This window comes from Ovis canadensis, chromosome 1 (genome assembly GCF_042477335.2).
Source record: "Ovis canadensis isolate MfBH-ARS-UI-01 breed Bighorn chromosome 1, ARS-UI_OviCan_v2, whole genome shotgun sequence".
Lineage (NCBI taxonomy): Eukaryota > Metazoa > Chordata > Mammalia > Artiodactyla > Bovidae > Ovis > Ovis canadensis.
Window position 1 is genome coordinate 127,032,696 of NC_091245.1, and position 13,163 is coordinate 127,045,858.

The 13,163-nt window shown below is 43.9% G+C and overlaps 1 protein-coding gene across 4 annotated transcripts in view; it reads left to right on the plus strand.

The window, feature by feature from the left end:
* TIAM1 (TIAM Rac1 associated GEF 1) overlaps window positions 1–13,163 on the plus strand; it is a 464,008-nt gene that overhangs the window by 285,653 nt on the left and 165,192 nt on the right. For all 4 annotated transcript variants that reach the window (XM_069549445.1, XM_069549437.1, XM_069549452.1 and 1 more), the window contains one exon: window positions 7,563–7,740. The gene's annotated coding sequence lies outside the window, so the exon portion shown is untranslated. The remainder of the gene's footprint in view (window positions 1–7,562; window positions 7,741–13,163) is intronic.

Below are 13,163 nucleotides of genomic sequence, written 5' to 3' on the forward strand. Positions count from 1 at the left end.
CAGCTTCCGTTTTTAGGTCTGGTGGCTCTGTTTTCCAGCTGTCATACTTGCTCCTTGACTTTTAGTTATTAAGTCCACTTGCTATCAAAGAGGCACATGTATGCACAAACTTATCGTTTCTAGCTGTTCTTCCTTCCTCTCCCTCCTTAGCATCCAGTCTACCAGCTCTCTCTGTAACCTTTTCTCCTGGAGTATTTTGCCATCTCGCATATACCTTCCGCCAACACAGATCCCACAGTGGCAGGAACAGAACCCAAGGAGGATGGAGCAGGCATCCCGGGGGAGAGGGGGCGTGATGCCCTCTGGGGGCCCTTTAGCCTCAGAGTGCCAGGGATCAGCAGCACGAGTCGGACGCACCCTAGCCTGGTGGCCTCTCCCCTGTCCTCTGACAAAGACAGTCCCAGCCCTCCTTGCTGGCAGGCAGAGTTGCCACACCAGCCACCTGCATGCGTGGCCTCAGTCCAGGGAGCTCTTGTCTGATTCACAGAGTGATCCTCCCATTCTTAGTGGGAAAGGCAGCTCCTGGGCGCACAGCGGCGGCTTGTGCGGTGGCGAAGGGTTGAAATCGCCGGGATGATCGGGTCCCACTCTGCTTCATGATGAAGAAAAAGAGGACTGCTTGACGTCCTGATCATCTTTTGGTCTGAAAGACTTCCTTCTTGGCTGCTGGAGAACAGGTGAAGGGAGAGGCCAGGTTGTTAGGGGCTGGAGAGCGTCACGGAAATGGCCGTTTTCCTACATTTGGGTCCTCTTGAATGAGCCTGGGGAAGAGTCTTTGGAGGCAGGCAGCCGCTGCTGGGTGCAACCATCCTTACCCTTGTGGTGGTGCCCTTCCTCTGCAGGGCTCACTCAAGGCCAAGGCCGTGTCCTTTAAGATGGAGACACCCCGTCTCTGTTCAAGGTTCAACTTTTGCCTTGAAAACCAGATTCTCTCCCCTTGAGCTTCTGTCTTGGATGGTGAAAGAGTAGCTACCCTCCCCCACTCTGTGTGGGGGTCTCAGGAAATGTGCCTGGAGAGGCTGATGGGGATATGGGGGTCATGTCTGCTGAGTGGCTTGGAAAAGATGTTGTTGGTGATGCGATTGTATGTTGCAATCTCTTCCAAACTCAGGCATTGATGTATTTTCAAGAAGATTGTTGGGGAGTGCAGTTTAAAGGTGAAACAGTCTGATACATTGGGCAGGAGTTACAGAAGCAGTTTCAACAGAGTACCATCCCCTCTCACTGTCTTCTATGGGATGACCTCCTTCTCTCACTAGGAGCTCTTAAGCCACGACATGGTGAAGTCGTGAAAGAAGGATTTCAGCAGTAGAAGTTAGCTGCAGTCAGGCAGCTCCATTCCCATTTTCTTTTGAGATCAGTTTTTTTCCGTGCTCTCTTACAATGACCTGGGCGTGCTTTTTTGATGTGACTCAGACTTGAAATTGAGCCGGGAGCCGGGAGTTGAGCTCTCTCAAGTCCTGTGGTCACTCCTCTTGGAATGTTGGGTGGAATTCTCAAGGGTTCAGTAGCTTCATGGCTTCTGAGTAGGAATGATGCTGCTTAGAATCTTGAAAAATTACATGATTCTTGGGGTCTGTCCTGAAAAAGCTGATCCATTTCAGTAAGCTGGGACTTCATTGGAGCCCCTTTCAGAGCCAGGCTGTGTGGGGGCGTTTGGAAAGATCTGATGACCAGCTGTGTAACTCTGCCCTTTGGGACTGGTGGTTTCCAAACACTTCGTAGTGGGTGATGCAATGCTGGAGTTGAGTTGTACGCATTGGCAGTTGTCCGTGTCCAAGTATAGTCGCAAGATGATGAATACCAAGAACCAAGGGAAACTTAGAGAGTAGTATTTTGGTCTAAAGTCACTTACATGGTGCCAGCCAGATAGTAAGCATTCCATAAATGGTAGATCTCCCTGAGCCGGGGGAGAATATATTACTTCACTTTGCAGTGCACTGCCTTGACTCCTAGGAAACCACAGTCATGTCTGTTCCAGCTGAACCTGTTGGTTAAGTATTGCCAAAGATTCACTGTTCTAAAATTAAAGTTATCATTTCAGGGGAAATTTCCCAACTGACTTAGCTGGCTTAAGAATATCAATTCTATGAACATGTTTTTCCCAGTTACCTTGGGATGCATTTGGATATGCTGAGAAGTTGCTCAAAATCAGGGCAGTCTTTGGATAGGGGAACTTTCAGGAATTTTGTTTGGCCGATTTGGATGTCTATTTTTTACTCGCCTTGGAAAACATGGTTGGGCTAAAACCATTTCATCCAAGCTTTAGGGAGGAGGAATTTGGAAACCCTGTCACGATTCATTCATCTCTGTTGAGATGAGGGGGGAGATGTGTGCTCAGCCGTGTCTGACTCTTGGTGACCCCATGGACTCTAGCCTGCCAGGCTCCTCTGTCCGTGGAATTCTCTAGGCAAGAATACTGAGGGGGTGGCCATTTCCTGCTACAGGGGATCTTCCCAACCCAGGGGTCGAACCCCGGTCTCCTGCGTTGGCAGGCGGATTCTTTACCACTGTGTCACCTGGGAAGCCCTCCCATCTGTGTGGAGGGATTAGTTTTTCATGGAGAATCCTGGTCCTGCTCCAGGCACCCAGTAGTCACATGGTGTACCTGATAGGGAAGGTGGGTTCCTCCTCTCTGTTCAGGAGTGCTTGTCGTAGTCTCAGTTTTCAGATAAGCTCACCCCCGATGGAACTGTCCCTTTATGCCAGATGAGGGGTGGCCAGGTGGCAGTAGCAACCAGCCACATTTGGGCACGGGCCCCCATCTCCCTCAAGTTACCCCTCCTCAGCCCAGTACTCTGGAGAGCAAGTGTGCATCCCAAGAGATTTTCCTGGTAAGCAGCTGCTGCAACTTAGCAGGATCATACCTCTTCAGCCTTTCTGTCCCTGAACTGTGATTTTTTTTTTTTCCTTGAATCAATTATCAAGACAAGAAACAGTCATATGAAGTTTGTCTTTGAAAGGATGTGGTTCTAAAAATCTGACTCAGGGACTTCCCTGGTGGCCCAGTGATTAAGAATCTGCCTTCCAACGCAGGGGACGAGGGTTTGATCCCTGGTCAGGGAATTAAGATCCCACAGGGTGTGGGAGCATCTCAGCCCGCTGGCCAGAACTCTAGAGTCTGCTCTCTAGAGAAACAGAAACCCCCAGGGAGAAGCCCCCAGGCGCTGCAGCTGGAGAAAGCCCACACGCTGCAGCGAAGACCCAGCACAGCCAAAACCGAAAACCGAAACCCATGGCTCATTGTATCACAGTGGTCTCAAAGGGCCACTGGTGGAAGTTCCTGTCTGATCTTAGCACCTGCAATGTTTGTCCTTTTTCTGACAGTTGATTAGGACCTTGTGAGTCTTACAACTACTCTTTTACCCATCTGATTGGCTGTTACCAAAACTTTACAGTCCAGTTGAGCCAGCTGGGTAAATTGATCACCCAGGTACGTTCATTACCCTTATTCTGTTCCCTAGCACTTTGTCTCAATCTTTGGGTCCTTTTATTTTTCCAGTGATAATGTCTCCTATTCGATTTTAGAACATGCATCTTTGGAAGTCACTGCTAAGTCTTTTCTCTAACATGATAATAGTTAAGAACCGTCAGCAAAACAAAATGACTGATGAATTTTCTTTAACTGTAATTTCTGAACCAATAATAAATTTTCAGTGTCCTAGATTCATCTCTCCATCTATTCACCCCAGGCTGATTTTTGGACTAAATGTCAATATTAAAATCTACATTCTTTCAGTGCTGATTGCATATAAAAAATATTCAGGATTTCTGATTCATTTAGAATTTTGACCCAAAACTACTACTCCCTTCCCACTTTAAGTTTCAGGGTGAAGGGAGATATTCTGATTCTCATTCATTTAGTAATTATGAAACACTTTGGGGGCACTTATTCACGATGAACAGAGTAAGAATGAACGTCCTTCTGTAGTCTTTTATAGTGTTTCCTGTTGAATCTCAAATTTCTGTTTTAAAACAACCTTTTCAGGTAGACGTTAAGTAAAGCAGATAATATTATGCATCCTTCTTTTTTCTATTAAGTCTTGGAATGGGTAGTTTGCTTGCCCAAGATCACATAAGTTAGTAAGTGATAGAGCTTGGGGTGTAGATGTGGGTATTTTGATGGCAAGTACAATATCCTTTTCTCTGTACACTTTGATTCCTGGAACTTGCAAGGACTTAAAAGTGACAGGATGCCTCTCATGAGTGTTTTCTGAGGTGAAAAAGAAAGTTCTGTTGTGGCAGACACTTTAGGGAAAGCCATGGATTAACTGCCATGAACACAGTATTTCTGACGCTGTCCTATTTCGTCTCAGGTTGGAGTGATGAAACTTCTGAGCCCTGTCTATTTTTGAGGTATTTGAAGCCTGGGATTAGCTTGGTAATTCCCTCCCCTTCTCCAGCACAGACACTTCCCTGTGAAAACTGGTTATTTGACACCTGATGCAGAAATTGACTTTATGAGTTGAGATGAATCAGAAGGAGACTGTAAAACTTGGCACACTTATCATTCACCTCACTGGGGGTCATCTTAATGCAATGCAAGCTGTCCAACCGGTCCTGCCAGATTTTGTCAGCGTGGTTTGCGTGTATGCGTGCACTGTGGCAAATTGAGTCAATCGTGTCTTCCAGCTGGGTTAATGAATTCCCCTTTGGTCTCATGGCACATTTGAGGCGATTGGTTTCATCCAACTTAGACTGTAGACCCAGTTCAGTGAGATAGGTACCATGTTTTAAGGAATTCCCCTTCATAGTGGCCCTTCTTGTCGCATCTTCCTTATGGTTTACAAGTGTTGCATAACAGTGAAAATAATCTAGTGTTTTTAATAATCTAGTGTTTTTATTGAGAGCTGAGCAAGGAGTCGGCACTGAAATAATCATGTCACATAGATGGTGTCATTTAACGCTTATTTCAATAGAATGGTTTAGGAGTTCTTGTCCCTATTTGTAGAGGGGTAAACTGATAATTAGTGTTTGCCGCAAATCACCTTGCAAGTAAGTGACAAAGCTGAGTTTTGACCTGGGTGACGCATGTAGTGGGACTCCAGGCTCAAGCTCCCATCACTGAGTTAGCTGTTTCCCTGCCGCTTGCTTGTTTATTTGTTTAGGCTGAGCTGGGTCTTTGGTGCTGCGCGGGCTTTTGTCTGGTTGCAGTGAGCAGCGGCTCCTTCCTCCTTGGAGTGTGCGGGTTTCTCTTTGCGGTGGCTTCTCTTGGGCATGCAGGCATCAGTAGTTGCAGCTCGTGAGCTCGGTAAGTCTTGACGCTCTGGCTCAGTTGCTCCGTGGCATGAAGAATCTTCCCAGACCTGGGCTCAAACCTGTGTCTCCTGCATTGCCAGGCAGATTCTTTACCACGGAGCCACCCGGGAAGCCTGTCTACCTCCTGTTGAAGGTGGATTCTTTGTGGCTCTTAAGGAAAATCTGGAATCCCGATGGTTCTCAGGTTGTTGTGGTGTATATTCCTAAGGCCATGGTGGAGTTAGTCAGTACACTGTGAACACTTGATACAGATTGAATCCTTGGTGACTCGCTGCAACTTTAGCATATATGCTGATCACAAAGAGCAAATATGTTCTCTTCATCTGTTTTACATCATGGGGTCAGTTCTACAGGTCACAGGTCAAAATAGTTTTTCCATCAGAATCAGGGGGAGAAAAAATGATCCCAGATCCCAGATAGACTGGGTTTTGTCTTCCTACATATTTTTTAAACAATGCCTGACAACTTTTCACTTTCTTCCCCATAGCGTTTTTCTGCTCAGGGAATAGAAGACTATAATAGAGAAACATTTCAGTTCTGGTAGCAGAATATGTACTTTTTTTTTTTTTTCAAGTATAAAAAATGTATTATCAGCCTCTATGTGCAGGTGGAGGACAGCCGCCCGCAGGCCTGGTTTGCCAGCAAGAATCCAGCCCTTGCAAATTATTGGCAGCTGGCACCGTAATGAGTCCATTTCAATGTAAATGGGCTGTTGCTTATTAATTTCTGCCAGTTCCTAAGCAATTCAGGAATCGCTTTGAAAATTTTAAACTTTGCAGAGAGCAGCTTAAGGAGGATGCCTGGGAAAAGCAGCAGTTGGGGGAATTATGGCGAGGACATGTACTGGAGGGTAATAATGGCATATTGCTGAGAACTGGTGTTCCTCTCCTGGCAAGCGTGAGTCACCAGGTTCACGGCAGAGTAGCATATTTTCCAAGATAGGGTGAACGGTAACTTCACTTCCTATGCTATCTTATATTGATATGGATATTTATTTATTTACTGTCTTGATGTGACCACCTTCCACAACAGTACGCACTTTTCCCTGTGTTTCTCTGCAAGCTGTTTGTCATCTTGAGTTCCGCCTTAATGAGGCTACCAGTTATAGGTGCTAGTCGTGGGCAGCCCCACAGGAATGATCTGTAGGAGAGGAATGAGAGGCAGCCACCCCCAGGAAGCCCTCAGGGCTTCCTCCTGTCTTATAGTTTAGTCACTAAGTTGTGTCCGACTCTTTTGCGACACCATGGACTATAGGTGTCACCAGGCTCCTCTGTTCATGGAATTTTCTAGGCAAGAATACTGGAATGGGTTGCCATTTGCTTCTCCAGGAGATCTTCCGGACCCAAGGATTGAACCTGCATCTCCTGCACTGACAGGTGGATTCTTTACGGCTGAGCCACATTAGAAGCCCCTCTCCTGTCTTAGCATCTCCAGTCTCACCAGAAGCCAGGTTTTGGAAAACAAAGACCACTCACAATGCCTGTTCGTGGAGCTTATTTTGAAAACATGAGAATTTGTGAGCATGAATTCTCAGCAATACCCTGTGTATACGATGAGAAGGTCTATCATATTGAATTCGGTCTTTTGTTTTACTGTCTTTTAGCATCTTCTTCAACTTCTGTGATAGCTATAGTTCTGCTTTGAGAGTAACTGAGACTCCCTGATATCCTGCCACTCATTTCTGTTTGTTGAGACGTTTGAAAGATTCAAAGGGAATCACGAGTGTAGGGGTGCAGGTACCTTTTAGAATTACGGTTTTCTCCAAGTCTCTGCCCAGGAGTGGGATTGCTGGGTATGGAAGTTCTAGTTTTAGGCGCTCCTTGCTGTTCTCCACAGTGGCTGCCCCAGTCTGCATTTCCACCCACCAACACCCCTTTTCTCCACGCCTTCTCCAGCATTTATTGTTTGTGTACATTTTTGATCATGACTCTACAGCAGAAACGAACACAACATTTTAAAGCACCTGTACTCCAATAACACTGTAAAAAGAAGAGAGAACCATGAAATCGTTCTACTGGAATTGATTTCTGTTACCTGATACTTTCATCTGTAGAGACAGAATAAAATGATAAAATATTACTGAGTTTATAGAGTGGTTTATTACTGTAAACGTAAGCATGCTTATATTTAGGGATTTATGCCTGTCATTTTAGATCTGTAGCTGAATGTTGCGTTGTTTGATCTGGGGTGTGCTATTTCACATGAAATGGATGTTGGAGAATTTATGTAAATGGTTTTGATGGAAAATTCCTGTTTCCTGTGTTCTGGCTGAATAGTGGCTTTCCTTTTTCTGCCCTCTCCAGGTTTTTGGCACAGCTGCATAGACGCAGATGAGACTGTGATGGCCAGCTCTAGGGGCAGGTGCTGAGACACTTCCCAGCCACCGTCACTGTTCATCCTGACATCATCACCAGGCTCCATATCTCAATGCCACAGTGCTCTTGGGGCAAGTTGGGCTGGGAACCTTTGTTGCCTTGTAAGGTAAGTTTGTGAATGTGTGCTTGAGCCTGTGTATACCTCCATGAATTAAACATAATGCTTCAGAGGTGGTGAGACAGGTACCATGGCGTTGCCATGGTGTATGCAGCTTGTGGGAAAAAGAATTTGGACTCCCTTTTTTGCGTTAAGGTTACGCCCATCTAGCAAGTCAAACGTATTAACATTAAAACTTAAAAAAAAAAAAAAAAGGAAAGAAAAAGCAGGTACCTGTCTTTTTCCCTCTGTGAATGGCTCTCAGGGATCTTTGAAATTTATTCCCAAGCTTTACCATCTTTAGATGGGATTATGTTTGCAAAAGGTAAACCCGGCTTCAAAAATCTTCAGAACAATGATATGTTTTGTTTCTGGTTTGGATAATCTCTTAAAAAGCAAAATAAATGCAGTCAAAATAATAATCTTTCTAAATCAAAGATCATCTTTTATTTGTTGCAAAACTTTCCTGTTTAGTCTCCTGTGTTAGGGGTATTTGTGTGTGACTTGGCAAAACGCTTTTCATGGGTTTGTAAAGATTTAGCTAAAACTTTCAGAACTTTGTCTCAGTTTAATCTTAGCTTTCCTCCCCCCGTCTCCCCCCAACCCCCTTACCCTATCTTCAGGCTCAGCCTCCAGTAGCGAAAAAACAGGCTTGAAACCAAGCCCTCCCACTAGAATCTAATTTTAAATTTGCAATCTGTTGTCTTGTGATTTTTGCTTCAAATTTAACTTTGAAATAAATACATTTCATCCTTTCTCCTGCAATTTTGGAGGTCTGTTTTCAAATCATAGAAGGGTAATCATTACGTTTATTTTAATAAGTTCTTAAATACCTCAGGAGGGAGTGAAAAATTTTATTAACAATTATAATTTGTATACATCATTAGATGCCTTCTGTTCATATTCTACAGCACCCTTACCAATAAGAGAAACCTTGTTTTAATAGTTAACTTTGACTTGAATATAAGTTGGGTCATCTTGTGCCCACTTATGGGCTCTAATGTTTTATATTTTTGAAATATTCTTGTTATAGACAATCTGAGAGATGAGCATCCCATTGAAAAAAAGCAGTACTAAAACTTCAGTTCACTTAGATGGCCAATATAATAATGAGTAAGGCACGGTCCCTGCCATTGGGAGACTGTAATAAAATAAGAAGGGGTTCATGCAAAGAAAGATAAGTGTGTCAAATAACCATGCCACAGATGGAATGGGAGGAGATCAAGCAGAGTGCCATTGGAATGTCGAGAAAGGAGGGTTAAATCCAAGCTCTGTACTATTTTCTTCTTTATCTTGGGTGATTTTCCCAAGTCATCTGCTTTAAGTTTGGGCTTGGTGCTTTTTTGCTGCAGTTGTCAGCCTGGTGTCCCCATCCTCACTCTCCGAGAGTTATCCAAGAAACCTGGGGACTTAAAGCATTTATTCTTTTCTTTCCCGTAACAGAATTCTAGGTAAGGGACCTGCCTGGCAGCCGATTAAGGCTCTGTGCTTCCACCGAAAGGTGTGCAGGTTCTATCCCTGATCAGAGAACTAAGATCTCACATGCAGCATGGCCAAAACAGTGAATTACGGCTTTAGTGTAGTAGCTTTGGAAAATACGAAAAGCAAAGTATACTTTTGAAAATTAAATTACCCCATAATCTCTATCTAGGATGCTAACTTTAAAAATTTTTACACAGGTCTATATATTCTCTGTGTGTGTGTCTCTCTCTCTCCCTCCCTCCCTCTTCGTGTGTGTGTGTGTGTGTGTTTATGAGAGGGAGAAAAAGAAGGTAAAATATTAACATCTTTAGAATTTTAATCTCCTCAAAGCCAGTATCTTGGATATGCATCTCAAATGTAAGTTTTTACTTCCTAAGAATAAGAGTTTTGCTCCAGAGGTGATTGCCCCTAATAATATAATTATCTTTTTGATTATCTACTTCTGAACAGGGCAAGCCCCAGCAAGCTGACCCACAAGGCTGGGCTTTAATCATGTGGAACTTTCCTGTTGTTCAGCTAAAGGGTGGGGCATTTTGCTGTCTGGAGTACCGCTTGAACTTCTGGTCTCATCTAGAGGATTAGACATCCTAAACCATAAAAATATTATTATAACCTCCTTAGTCTGCAAAGTGATGAGGTTATTTCTTGTTTCCCTTGTATCTTCTTTCTTTCCCCCTTTTTTCCTCTGAACAATCTGTAGTTATAGGAGTGTTTTTCTTTGTTCCCTCTGCCCAGAGACTTTGACCATGGGTGAGTTTCTGTTAACTCGAATGTTTTCTCATGCAATACCAAGAAAACTTCACATCTGATGATTAAAAAATGCAGCTTGTTTTGTATTTTGGATCAAATTAAAAATATTTTACCTGTCTTTTTAATTTGTATTCTCCTTCTCCACTCATGCACAATAATTGATGTTCATGGTGATCTTGCATGGATGTTCAAGGAGTTAAAATTTTCATTTATTTCAGGAGTGTTTACCATTACTCAGAGAACACAGTTATACTAGTTGCTTTAAAAGCTTGATAATTCCAACATCTGGGCCACTTTGGGGTTGGCATCTATGATTGTCTTTTCCCCTGAGAACTGATTAGATTTTCCTGGTTCTTTGGAATGCGTTGTGGACACTTTGGAGTATTACATTGGGAGAATCTAGGTCCTGTTCAAATCATCTGAAGAATGTTGAATTTTCTTTTTTTCCTATTTCAGTAAGCAGTCAACCTGGCTAGGTTCAGATGGCAAGTTCTGTCTGACCTCCTGTGGGTGGTAGGTCTGATGTCAGTTCAGTTTTCAAAGCCTGTGCTCCAGAGTTGTGGCTTTGTCCACACATGCACCACCTAGGAGTTAGACTGAGAGGTGAGCTGTGTTTTATGTCGCAGCTCAGTTCGCCAAGCCTTTGCTGTCTTCCTCTGGGGCAGTCCCAGGCACATGCACCTGAGGAGTGCGCCTGGGACTTGGGTAGATTTATACACGACATTAGCTGATCTGCTCCCTCCAGCTCTGTCTTCTCAGAGCTCGCCCTCACTCTGGCCTGCAGGGATCACTATTCTCGATGTCTTTGGCCAGAAGGACAGGGCCTGTCTTGTGAGTTTTTGCTGCTTTTGTCACAGCGAGGTGTGTGCTCAGGCTTCCCAGGTGGCGCCAGTGGTAAACGACCTTCCTGCCAACGTGGGAGACAGAGAGATGAAGGTTCGATCCCCGAGTCAGGAAGATCCCCTGGAGGAGGGTATGGCCACCCACTCCAGTATTCTTGTCTGGAGAATCCCATGGCAGAGGAGCCTGGCGGGCTACAGTCCATGGGGTCATGGTGGGCTACAGTCCACAGGGCTGCCAAGAGCTGGACACGACTGAAGTGACCCAGTATACATGCACGGACTCTGTGCTCACCCTCCATGCAAGGCTGGAAGAGAAATGAGAATAATAAAAACCGAAATGGGAAACCCACTCTTGTTAGAGTGGCTTCTTCAGTTTTATTTGCTTGTTTATTTATTTTTGGCTGCACTGGGGCTTCATTGCTAGTTTCCACAAGTGGGGGCTTACTCGTTGCCTCTCTGCACGTGGGATCGTCCCAGAGCAGTATTGAACCCATGTTCCCTGCATTGGCAGGTGGATTCTTAACCACTGAAGCACCAGGGAATACCTTTTGTTTCTTCTGTTTTTGATTCCCATCCCCAACTTATCTGCTTTTGCTTACTCTTTGGAATCCTCAGGTAGTTGCTTTTTACTTTGGTTCAGGGTTTTTAAATCTTTACCATTGGAAGAAAGACCAGCCACCGTGTCTTACTTCATCCTGGCTGGCACCAGGTACTATAAATAGTATTTCAGTTTTGGTCACTACTGTGTTAAAGACAGAAGCCCTGTCCCTAGTTAATCAACCCTACTTCTCTAGTGAATCCCTCTTTGGACCCTTGTTTTGTGTTTGCTGTCTGTTTCCTGAGGACATTGTGCTAGATAATGCCCAGTGAGTGCTTATTTTCTTTTGCATAATTTGTTGAAAAAGAGGATTCAGAAAAGCTTCATTTGGCAGCATCGTCACTTTTAAACAAAAATTTCCCTTAACCAGAAACTCCCAGTGAGTGACAGCTTTAACTTTTTATTTTGAAATAACTATAGATCCACGTGAAATTGAACAGAGTAAGCATACTCTTCACCTAGCCTCCCTTAATGGTTGCATCTTTCTTAATTTCCACAAACTACCAAAGCCATGGATTTGACACTTCTTTTCAAAGTGTGTAAATAGTTCTATATCATTTTATTACATAAGGCTTAGTAGGCTAATAAATCTATAAAAGCGGTCCCTGAGAATCACCTATCTGATGTATCTACAAACCACCCTAATGACTGTACTTTTTTGGGTGTGTGTTAAATTGTGTTAGTTTAGGGTGTACAGCATAGTGGTAAAGGTATATTACTTTTCAGATTCTTTCCCCTTAAAGGTTGTATCAAAATATTGAATATAGTTTCCTGTATTATACAGCAGGTCCTTGTTGGTTATCTATTTTATGTATAGTAGTATGTATATATTCATCCCAAACTCCTAATTTATCTTTTCCCTCCTTTCCCCTTTGGTAACCATAGGTTTATTTTCTGTGTCTGTGGGTCTATTTTGTAAATAAGTTCATTTGTATGTTCTTTTTTTCAGATCCAGCATATAAGCAATAACATAACATTTGTCTTTGTCTGGCTTACTTCCTTTAGGATAATAATCTCTAGGTCTGTCCATGTTGCTGCAAATGGCATTATTTCATTCCTTTTTATGGCTGAGTAGTATTCCATCGTCGGAGAAGGCAATGGCACCCCACTCCAGTACCCTTGCCTGGAGAATCCCAGGGACGGGGGACCCTGGTGGGCTGCCGTCTGTGGGGTCGCACAGGGTCGGACACGACTGAAGCGACTTAGCAGCAGCAGCAGCAGTGTTCCATTGTACATGCCCACCACATCTTTATCCGTTCCTCTGTGAGTGCAACTTGCGCCTGCTTCCATGTCTTGTCTCTTGCACACAGTGCTGCCTGTACTGCCTGATAAAGTTCCTTTAAGTACTTTCACTGTGCATTTATTTTGATGGGAGTACTTTTTTACTCTTTCGATGTGTATTTCCTTTGATAGGATTTAAAGGAAGTTGCTATGAAAAGTTTAACTCGTGACTTAAGGAGAAAGGCCATGGTGTTGGGAAGAATGGAGAATTCATCCTCTCTCTCCTGTCCTTGGTCTCTGACCCTAAGAATCTCTTGATTTTTTTTTTTTTTTTTGGACCGCTTCTACTTTCAAATGATGCCTCCCCATCATGTCGCTATGTCTCCTTTGCCTGTATTTTCTCTGAATTATCTCAGGCTGCCCAGTCCTGAGCTGTCACCCCGACACGGAGGAGAGGTAGTCTCTCAATTCCAACCCCCTTTCCTAAACCTCCAAAAGGAGGAGGGATGTAGGAATTAAGTGAAATGAGACAAAGGCAA